The following is a 12,608-nucleotide window of genomic DNA, read 5'->3' as shown; positions in this document are numbered from 1 at the left end:
ATATTTCAATCGAAATTATAGAAAAATGGAATGTTGCTGGTACATATAAAATAGAAAATGATGAATACTTTTAGCTAAAGATAATTTGGATGGGGGTTCTGTGTATTCACATTATTTGCACAACTCTCCTTACTGATGCCATATTTTGGAATTTCCGTGACCTAAATGGTTCGCGAAAATTAATATTTTTATATATAGTATAGTAATCATAATAAAATACAAGAAAGAAGTCATGAATCTTAATCAATTTCAATATCTACCTCGTCTTCACTTACAAGACTTATTGTTCACATAAGTTAGAGATATATAGGACAGTCACACAATAGCCAAATTTAAAATCTTGTGTGCTATAGATTTTTAAAATGTGAGGTAAAATGATATATAAAATTTAGGCTAGACGTGTTTCTAAATAGAATGTTTGCCAGAGTATATATGGATATAGACTAGATATTATAGACAAAACAGTGAAGTAATAGAAATAAACAAATATACAGACTAAAAACCAAGCCAAGATGAAAGCTCTCTTTCATAAGCAAATAATTCTAGATAAAATGTTTGTTTGGCAACTTATCAACCGCCAATATTATAGTAAATAAAACAATCTTAGACACAACTTATAATTTTATTGGAATATGAACCTATATAATCATAAGTTAGGCAACCGTTAAGGGTTTTAAGTACTTCTGGACAGATCTACTTCAAGAGAAGTTGACTCAACAATTGAAAGAAAACAACCAATCGACAAGTGATACAAAGCCAGAAACAAATACCATAGTATAATCTGATTGGTAATTGTACATTTATTGAACCAAATTATAGACATTCTTGTTAGATAAACGATATCTCCAAGATGTAAAGTTTAAAACCCCAGTCTTTTCCCTATCCAGATAGAGGTACAGATGTAATAATATCTAAAAAGAAATATAAAATAGAAGACTTGTTCGACAAGTCAGTCCACAAATAGACACAAACACAAAATTGTTTACAACAATCCTGTTTTATAAATGACAGTATGTATAAAAAAAACCTTAAGTTTTCAAAGTAGATTTTTCCGCATGTTTGAGTACCCATCCACATATCTTTGATGTAAGACAACTTGTATGAAAAGTCATAGCACACAAGGAGATACAGACAGGCGATATACTTAATTATCACAAGATAGGACAAACACAAGACAGTAGTCCCGCCAGAAAAAGAGAGTTAACAAAATACAGAAAAATTGAAAGTTCAAACAGGAAATGTGTCAAAGAGACAACAACCAATCCGACCAATGTAGCGAGAAATTTCCGCACCTAAACAAATATATACTAGTTCAGTGATAATGAAACCCATACTAATTTCCAAATTGCATAGCACACAAGAAACTAAAAATACGATAATACAAGACTAACAAAGGTCAGAGACTCCTGACTTGGAATAGGCGCAAAAATGTGGCGGGGTGACTGGGGATGATTATTCAACTTTTTTATTTATAAAATAAGCTGGTGCATTTGGGGTTAAACATGTTTTCGTAGGTAAAAAATATTGTGGAACTTTCTTTTTCACGAGAGTGTAATAGTCTATTATAGATTATTTACTAAATACTTTCTGTTTGGTGGAATAGTGAAATAGAAGTCATTACGCTCTTGCTCAATCCTGTGCCGCTTTGAAGGTTTCCTGATTGTCATGACATTCTCAGCCTAAGCAATGTGTATTACTGTAATTTGAATTTCAAAATGACCGTGTGCCGTTTTTTCAACGCACTGGTCAACTTCACCATAGCAAATAACATGACTTTGACAATCAGTATAAAATACCAGCGAAAATATCTTTATAAGTAAAGTATTGTCGTATAAAAATTAAATACTCGGGAAATGGCAAAGATCGCGAAGTCTAGTCTGATAAATAATTTTACAAAAAACAAAAAACAAAAAGTTCGAGCAAAAAGGGGGGGGGGGGGGCGTACGCCCTGTACGCCCCCCTCTGAATCCGCCACTGATGTATTGACATATACTTTTTGATAGGGACCAAGACAAATAGTTCTCAATGTTTCCAAGAAGAAAAGGTAAAGTAACGGTTGGAATGGAAGGTTATTGTGAATGATTTATTAAAATGTTTGAGATTGAAACGACCTCAGTATGTCATACATGTACATCATCTCAATAGTGATTGCTGCAAGTTTTGTTAATCCAAAATCGATTTTACATATCCATATAGGTAAATCAAGTTTTCCAAAATTAAGTTAAGAGGGGGGGGGGGGGGGGTCAGTGAAAAAACTATGTGAATTAGGGTTTTTTTTATCCTTCATTGAACTTTTGATGTCGTCCCTAAACGAAGTAGGTTAAAAATACTAAGATACCAAACAAGTTTGTTTTGTCAAATAGTTTTTAAAAATAAATTATACTTTAGCTGGATTATGAAAAACGTGTTGCCAAAAGTATAAATTCTTCTTTGGTAAATACTTTTGGATTATAATTGTACTTGACTTTACTGCTAGACAGTTTATAGATCTATTAATAAAATCGTTTAAGACTTTAATACTTCTCACAGGTGATATTTTCAATCAAAAACCACAGTCTTATTTTTTTGTTTAAACTTTTGAAGTGTATTTTGTTGTTAATAGCATACACAGGAAGAAGATAGAGTGTTATCATAAACCATATGTCAAAAAATGACATAACCATGTCTTTAAAAAACTAGAGGCTCCAATGATCCTTAATCGTTCACCTTGTAGAATTAAGCAAAGTTAATACTATTAGTAACAGTGGTAGTCATCGTTCACACACTTAGTAAGATTGTTTGACCAGATTTGAACCAGGTTAACTCGGGAAAATGTTAGAGAACAATGAAGTAACAGTAATCCAAACAGAAAGTCAACATTGACGATGTCTATCACTTTTATTTTCTTGTAGATCTCTTATATAATTTTATCTCTCTATCTATAATTCCATTTCAAGATACTTTAATAGTAATAAAAATAAAAACAAGAAGATTTCTCTTAAAAATACTAAAGCAATAACTCATACGAAATCGATCCACAAGTTCAGTCATTCGGACCAAGACATGTTTAATTTAATAAAATCCAGCTTTGGACAACTTGATAGAAAAACATTTAAACACGACCTCCTGAAATATACAGACACAGATGATCTCCGTCCTATTAGAAATTCTTTATTTGATGTAATTCGGAATCGGGAGCAAACATACAGTGATACAAAACTAGTAGAAAGAACAAAGCGTGACAATGGTCAGCCACTAGGTGAAAAATTAGCGGATGACATATATGTCATTTATCAATATCTTGAAGGAGCAAATAATGCTTCTGAACTGAGACAATGTGAGTCAAAGAGCAAAAGAACGACTACAGTATCCGATGAAACGGATTCGAAGATGTCCGATATTCTTAACAAATTATCAAACAAAACAACCAGTACAAACAATGAAAATACTATTGTGCTTTCAATGTTAATGGAAATTAAACAGATGATTAAAGATAATATGAAACCTATGAATGACAAAATTGACAAACTCAACAAAAACTTTGAAAATGAAACAAAAATGCTGAAAAACAAATTATACGAAAAAGACATATTAATAATAAACTTACAAAGCCAAATCCACGAGAGTCGGGACAGAATTGGTAAACTTCAAGCTGAAGTAAAGTTACAAGCACAACAGATAAAAGACAAAGACGACAACATTAATGAAAACGAAAAACAAAGGCAGCTTAACGACAAAATAATAAGCCGATTGGACGTTATAGACAATAAATTAAAGAAACAAAATGCAACAGAAAAAAAATCAACGAAAAATGACACATCGACAGACATTGTGTATATCAGCAAGCAACCGATAACAAGCGAAAATAACATTGTACTTCATGAAAGTAATTCAAATGATTGTGATAATTACACAGAAGACAACAAAATTTACACTGCGTCTAAAAATTACGTTGATTACTATACACTAACAAATGACCTCCAATATGATGAAATGGTGCGACCAATAGAGACAAAAGTAACTGACAATGATACAGCTATATTCCGAGGTGTTGTTAGAAAACCAACAAAACGAATTGTTTTATACAATGTTATTGCCGACAAGCCATACGAACTAGTAAGTAGTGCTTTGAAAACGTATGCGGAACATAAAGATGTACATATTACGTTTACGAAACTGCTTAAAAAGCGAGAAAGTAGGGGTAAATCTACTTATATAATGCGTGTGAATATAAATGAAGATGACTATTTCAATAAAATTGAAACTGACAATCAGTTCTGGCCAAAAGGAATATACTGGAGGGATTACGTCCCCTACAACTCAAATACAAACAACAACAAACCAGACTCACAATGGGACTTATTAAACTATTATTTATACTTTTTGTAATACTTTTTGTAATTACTCATATGTTGCGGGTTTCGACATGGAATATGAGAGGTGCAATGTATGGTACCTCATACTTTCAGTCTGTTTTAAATGAATCAGATGTTTGTTTATTAACAGAACATTGGTTAAACGAAAACAATATTTCATTTTTGAGCACTTTTGCAGATAATTTTCATTTGATATACAGTATTGGAATTAATTGTAATAAAACAGTTAAAGGTTCTAGTGGAACGGCTATTTTAGTACGAAAATCATTAAATTTTAAAATACAAAATCTTAATATTATTAATGATAGAATGTGCGGAGTAAAATTTTGTTCAGATAAATATTATGACATTTGCCTAATATGTGTACGTTTACCCTCCACAAATTTTTCTTCGGAGGTTTATATGAATTATATTGATGAGTTATGTACATGCTATGACATGTATTCTGAAGATTGTACTACTATTGTAGGAGGTGACTGTAATATTGACTTAACTAGTATTTCTACAAGTGGTAAATTAACATGCTTTTCAAATTTTTTGAATGATAGAAATGTATGTCCTGCACCATTACTACAGGGCAGAGTCGGTCCTAAATAAACTTTTAGAAGTAAAGATTTAACCAACAGATCATTATTAGATTAGATTTGTGTTCCTGAATATTTGTCAAATGATATTTTTACCTTAGAGGTTAAATCAAATTGTCCTTATGAAGTTTCTGATCATTATCCAGTCTTTGTATATTTGAATATTGATCTGCTAAGTAGGACGTCAAACGCATACAACATAAATAAAAAGACATTGAAATGGTCAAATGCAGATGATTTTGAACTCAAGATGTATCAAACTGAAATCGATAAACTTTTAAACTTTGAGACAAACTCTGATAATTTATCAAAAGGTGACGTTGATAGATTCTCCTCGCTTCTAATAAACGCTCTTCATATGGCGGCAAATTCTTGTATTCCAGTTGGAACATTCCGACCGTACTTAAAACCTTCTTCGGAGGTTTATATGAATTATATTGATGAGTTATGTACATGCTATGACATGTATTCTGAAGATTGTACTACTATTGTAGGAGGTGACTGTAATATTGACTTAACTAGTATTTCTACAAGTGGTAAATTAACATGCTTTTCAAATTTTTTGAATGATAGAAATGTATGTCCTGCACCATTACTACAGGGCAGAGTCGGTCCTAAATATACTTTTAGAAGTAAAGATTTAACCAACAGATCATTATTAGATTATATTTGTGTTCCTGAATATTTGTCAAATAATATTTTTACCTTAGAGGTTAAATCAAATTGTCCTTATGAAGTTTCTGATCATTATCCAGTCTTTGTACAGTTGAATATTGATCTGCTAAGTAGGACGTCAAACGCATACAACATAAATAAAAAGACATTGAAATGGTCAAATGCAGATGATTTTGAACTCAAGATGTATCAAACTGAAATCGATAAACTTTTAAACTTTGAGACAAACTCTGATAATTTATCAAAAGGTGACGTTGATAGATTATCCTCGCTTCTAATAAACGCTCTTCATATGGCGGCAAATTCTTGTATTCCAGTTGGAACATTCCGACCGTACTTAAAACCTTATTGGAAAAATCAAAATCTTAATAACTGTCATTTCGAGCAAAGAAATGCAAGACGTAAATGGATAAACAACAATAAAACAAGGGAAACAACTGATCTCAGCTATATCGAATATAAAAATAAAAAACGAGAATTTCGTAAGCGAAAACGAATCGCTGAAAAACTTTGGCAAGAGGAAAAATTCGAGGATATAAAACTTGCTGCTGAAATGGATATTGGCGAATTTTATCAACGAGTACGCCGTATGCGAAAAAGCGGTCCATCAACTACAAAGTTGTCATACAATGGCACTGAAGCTACAAACGATAGTAGTATATGTGAATTATGGGGTGAATATTTTCGCGATCTATACTCTGAGCAACCAACTGAATGTTTTAATGAAACTTTTTTCCATGAAATTACGTCAAAAGTGCAAACATACTTTGAAAATAGTGATAAAGCATCTATTCCAGAACTTGAAAAAGAAATTACCTTAGAAGAAATTCGGGAACAAATAAATACTTTAAAGTGTGGGAAAGCACCGGGCCCGGATCGTATTACTAACGAACATATACTATATGGCGGTGATCAAGTGATTAAATGTTTGTGTAAACTTTTCAATATGATCTTGAAAACTGAATATCTACCTGTTTGTTTTAGACATGGCATTATTATTCCGCTGTATAAAGGGAGTAATAAAGATAAAACTAATCCCAACAGTTACAGAGCTGTGACATTAACATCCGTTTTAGGAAAACTTTTAGAAAAGATATTTTTGTGTCGTATTCAAAATGTGTTGGAAAATATAAACAATGTCGTACCTCATGGCTTACAATTTGGTTTCGTAAAGGAACATGGATCAATTCCTGCTATTTATACATTAAAAGAATCAATAAGGTACTATATCGAACGTTGCTCTTATGTTTTTTCAATATTCTTAGATAACGAAAAGGCCTTTGATCGTATTTGGCAAGACGGACTTTTGTTTAAATTATGGAATGCTGGAAATATCGGCAAAATTTGGAAAATAATACATATGTCATTTAAGACAGCAACTGCACATGTACAATATAACCGTTTAAATAGTCAGGTGTTTCCTATAAAACAAGGTGTAGGACAAGGTCGAGTTATGTCAGCGTGGCTATTTGCTTTATTCATCAACGATTTAATCACTCAACTATTGGAAACAAACTGTGGGTTGATGATTGGACATATACATATACCTACAATTTACTAGCGGACGACACCACTTTACTAAGTGGCACGAAAGCTGGTTTACAACAAATGTTGAATGTTGTTAATAAATATGCATGTCCTAAGTCAGGAATCTGATGTACAGTAGTTGTCGTTTGTTTATGTAATATATACGTGTTTCTCGTTTCTCGTTTTGTTTATGTAGATTAGACCGTTGGTTTTCCCGTTTGAATGGTTTTACACTAGTAATTTTGGGGCCCTTTATAGCTTGTTGTTCGGTGTGAGCCAAGGCTCCGTGTTGAAGGCCGTACTTTAACCTATAATGGTTTAATTTTTAAACTGTTATTTGAATGGAGAGTTGTCTCATTGGCACTCACACCACATCTTCCTATATCTATATACATGGCGGTTGAAATACAACGCAACTAAGAGCACTCACCTTCTATTCAAACCAGCAAAAACTACTATAAAACATAATGAGTCCAAGTATGAGTTTTGTCTGGGTGAAACAAAGGTCCCTATGAAGCAAAGTATTATTTATGCTGGAACTTTGATTGATAGTAATATGAAATCATACGATCGTACTGATAAGGCGTGTAAAAAGATGAAAATGAATCTTCATTCTCTATACAGTATTGGACTTAATCGGAGTGGCATGAACTCAATTACAAATACCACTATTTGGAAACGTATTGTGTTACCAACTGCACTTTACTCGTGTGAGCTTTGGGGAACGTTAACATTTGCTGAAACCAAAATGTTAGAGCAAACACAACGATACTTCGTACGATTTGTATTGGGTCTAGATAAACGATCGCCTACTGATTCTTGTACAAGTACTGTAGGACTATGGTCTATACAAGGACTCATCGATAAATTCAAACTATTGTTCCTCGGACGGTTGCTCAGAGCTAAATCCAATACAACTCATAAACAATTATTTATTCTACGTCTTAGTCAACTTTTGCTTGGTGAATCCGATAAACGTTCTATAACATACGACTTAATAAAAACTCTAACAAAATATGACATGCATTCCTTTCTTGAGAGTTACATGGATGACTTATATATCCCGGATAAAAAACTATGGTCCAAAATTGTGAATCAATCAATTGAAATCCGTGAAGAAAATACAGTGTCGACCAGAACTTTGTCGTTACTACAAAATTCAAAACAAATTAACTATTCACAGACTTTTACGTCTTGCCGTTGTCTATCCGCATTTGAATTATAAACTATTAGTCATAGTAAAACTTGGCTCAATAGCAATAAAGGATGGCCAGTGCTCTTTGTGCGGTTGTTATTCTACAGATGTCGTTCAACACTTAATGTTATATTGTGAAAAACTTTTGGATGCAAGAAATAACATGTTTTACGGAATAGTTGATGTTTTACCAGTCCAGGAATCTGTACGCTTTTTTCAGCAAACTGATAGCGATATAATCGTAGCCTTACTTGGTGGTATTACAGATTTTATGCAATCTGTGAACTCTGACAACTGGGGAAACATGATGTGTTGCTTGGCAGATCATTTATTTCATCTGTACGGTAAATTTAAAGTCGAATTATCTGAGCATAGGTTTAATTTTGGACACCGAAATAATTTAACTAAACAAATGTAGCACATAGATATACATATATATTAGTAACATTGGTTTTTTTTTGTGTTTGTTTGTGTGTGCTTTAATTGTAGTCTGTAATTATATGTTGTTCATTACTTGTAATTAGTATATTTGTGTTATAAAATGTAAATCTTCAGTATAATGGAGGAAATAAAGAGAATCAATCAATCAATCAATCAATCTATAAGAATAGCCAATCGCACAAAAAGAGTAAACATTAACATTCCAGGGCAATATAACTCCTAGATAGGCGATTGACTATCTTGGTTTTGCATATTACGTTTTGCATTTCGTGTTTTGATGGTCATTTTACTGATGACAGTTTCTTCATATCGATGATGATTTTCAAGAATAAAGCAAAAAAAAAAAGAATCCTCTTCTATTAAAAATTTAATATAGTTTTCGATAAGATATTAACACATTTGCCAGGTTTACTATCCATACGAACCCCTAACAAAATCCATACGAACCCCTAAACAAACTGTTAGGGGTTCGTATGGATAGTAAACCCGGCAGTTGTAACAAACCCCTGTGAAATTAACCAAAAACTCCCACACATTTCATAAAAATCGTCATATAACGGAAATTACCCGGCATAAGAAGTTGATTGTTGGTTTCGGTAACATTGTGTTGACCAATTTGTAAATCTTATTTCCTGTCCCTTTTTTGCTGGTATTAGTTATTTTTAAACTTTTAAAGATTTCATGTCTTAGGAATCAAATGAATTAGAAGATTATCGAAACATCACATTAGGAATTAGGTAGATCTTGGCATTCCGTGCATGTTTGTCCCTGTTCGATTTTCTCCTACCTTTTATTGTTTAAATATATAGGACAATAAATACATTTCATCCCTGTGTTTTATTTTTATAGCCATGGTGGCCATGTTTGGCGACTGACCTGGGCTAAAATAGCATTCATGTATGATACCATTACAATTGTTCACACCAAGTTTTGTAGAAATTATCAAAGGTGTTGAAGGGCCCTCAGTTGCCGAGTGGTATAAATTGTCACAGTCATACCGTAATCACTAGCCAGTCAACACTGAGGTTGTGAGTTCGAAACCCGCACGTGTGGGTGGTCTCGTGACAAGGATTGACAGTTTTCCTATCGAATGTCGGTGTTTTTTTAGGCACTCCGGCTTCCTCCACCAAATAAAACTTGCCGCCACGAAATAGTCCAAAAGCGTGCTTATTTGCATAAAAGTGGCGTTAAAAAGACAGAAGCTTTTTTACCTATCTAAAATAGTGTTTGACATAATAAGCCACAACAAGAAAATGAGCCACAAATCCTCATTTAAGGGGGATCGCGGGTCTAAATCAACTTTTTTTTATAATATGGGATTTTGCTTAAATACCAAATAAAAATATGGGGTCACCGTTCATTTAAGCTCACAATCTGCTTCCGAAAGAAACATACATTTTTGTTAAATGTCCTTTTTTTCTGTTGAACTAATAGGAGAAGTATTGGTAATATCGAAATAAAAAAAGAACTAAATTATAGAAATCGCTTAAAAGATATTTCAATTTAAACGTCAAAAAATGACATTTTTGTACTAAAGGGAGATAATTTGCAGCTCTGTCGATGATATAAACATTTTTAAAGTCATCTGTGGCCAAACCACATCGATTTTTTTTATACCCGCGAGCCAGCTTAATGACAAAAAAAATTCCACATAGTTCGAAGTTTATATAATATTCAATAATACCTAGTGCTAATCAAACGTTTATAGAACCCCAAATTAGGATAGTATTTCATAAATATAACTGTAAGACCACGAACACATAAGTCTATTGTATCCAGTTAATATACATTATATAAATCAATACACATGACTCAATATTACCACGGAGTTTAAAATCTAGGTTTCTGGCTTAAATATACGTTGAGTACATGAGTTGTTTTTATTTTGATACATTTCATTACCTTGTCATTTGCAGTAAATATTTACATGTAGTTATATGCTTAGACCGTTGGTTTTCTCGTTTGAATGGTTTCACACTAGTAGTTTTGAGGCCCTTTATAGCTTGTTGTTCGGTGTGAGTCAAGACTCCGTGTTGAAGGCCGTACATTTGTCACGGAATAAAAGTTCCTTTATAATATAACTCCCAAATGGAAAAACTATTCTAGAATATTATTTCTACAGGAATAAATACTACAGTAGATGTTCCTAACGGAATAAATAGTATAGAATATTTGTTCCGACAGGTACAGGTATTATGACAATGTTTATAATAAAGTTTCCACTGGAACTTCTGTTAGATGGAACAAATATACTTTGACACATTGACCTATATTGGTTTACTTTTATAAATTCTCATTTGGATGGATAGTTGTCTCATTGGCACTCACACCACATCTTTCTATATATATTAACAATCATGCAAGTTATATTATAGTGCCGTTTGACATTCTTTGACTGGTCAGTGATTACATATACCAGATGTGGATCCAGGTTTCGAAAACAAAAAATGGACTGAACAATAAAAAAAATATGCCAATGAAACAACTCTCTACAAAAAAGTAAAATCACAAAAATACTGAACTCAGAGGAAAATCAATTCGGAAAGTCCATAATCCACAGGCACTTGTCTCAGAATTTTTTTTCCCTATATACCTTGTGTTATAATAAGGTATATAGGAAAAAAAAATTCTGAGACAAGTGCCTGTGCCATAATCGCATAAAAAAAAGACCTGAAGAGATAGACATTTAAAACAACATTAGGTCATCGTACGACAAGGCCTTCAACAATAACCAAAGCCCATACTGTTCATATTGGTTAAAATCTCGACGACCCGCGTAGCGATAAGATCTTTTTGGAAATTTTCTGCAAAATATTTCTTTTATCACAGGTACACATGTGGCCTTGCGCCTCCTTTCACAAATCAGCCACTGTATACACCAACGTTACTAAGAAGCTGCTGCTCATGTATTTATAAATATACATTCTAATAAATTAAAAAGAACATCATTACAGCATATATCGGTCAATGTTTGTGTTTGTTTGTTTTTAATTGTATGGTCCTTTCATTCAATAAATCAAATCTTTCGTATCACAATGGCGATGTCGTCTAATGCTCATTCCTTAAATTGTTGCGATAGATGGGTGTTCAAATCAAACACAGTAGGTCCTTTACTGCAAAACGATCAAGATGCACTAGTGAGTAATCGGTTTTTCTTTATCTCTCTATATCTACATGTATGTTTCTCATGTGCAGGGTCCGATCGCGGATAGATGCGCACATGAAGTAGAGCTTATTGGTTGGTCAAACCGGTGAAGGACAACTTTGATTGACCTATCCCATAACGTGTTTCGAAATTGCTACATTTCAATTGACTATTCGTTTGATCAATTATGACTTGATATGGTCACATTTCCCCTTTGCGACGGAGATTTGCGATTTTTATAATAACTACAGGAAACTTACTTTTTTCACCTAGACTTAGTCTTTTTGTCACCAATCAAGTCCAAGATGTATCTAGATGTCGATATCAAAGATATCGGCAATGTCGACACGATATCAAAACGATATCGACATTTTCTTCAAACATCCATGACTAACCAAGACATACCCAGATGTCGATATCGTCAATATCGACAATGTCGACACGATTTCGAATAGTTTTTCCGGAATACATCTATGACAAACCTGTATATACAAGATGTCGATATCGTAAGGTAAGAAAAAAAAACCATATGTTTTGTTGCAAGCTTAAATTCTGAAAAAAAAATGTCTCTTCTTAATAGGCTTCGATATTAAATGTGTAAAATGCAACAAATTTGTGTGGATTCCCATCTTGCTTTCACCATTTATCAAAAGGATTATTGAAGTACGTTTTGTCTACAACCATTA

This window comes from Mytilus trossulus, chromosome 1 (genome assembly GCF_036588685.1).
Source record: "Mytilus trossulus isolate FHL-02 chromosome 1, PNRI_Mtr1.1.1.hap1, whole genome shotgun sequence".
In the NCBI taxonomy this organism is placed as follows: domain Eukaryota; kingdom Metazoa; phylum Mollusca; class Bivalvia; order Mytilida; family Mytilidae; genus Mytilus; species Mytilus trossulus.
This window is presented reverse-complemented; position numbering follows the sequence as displayed.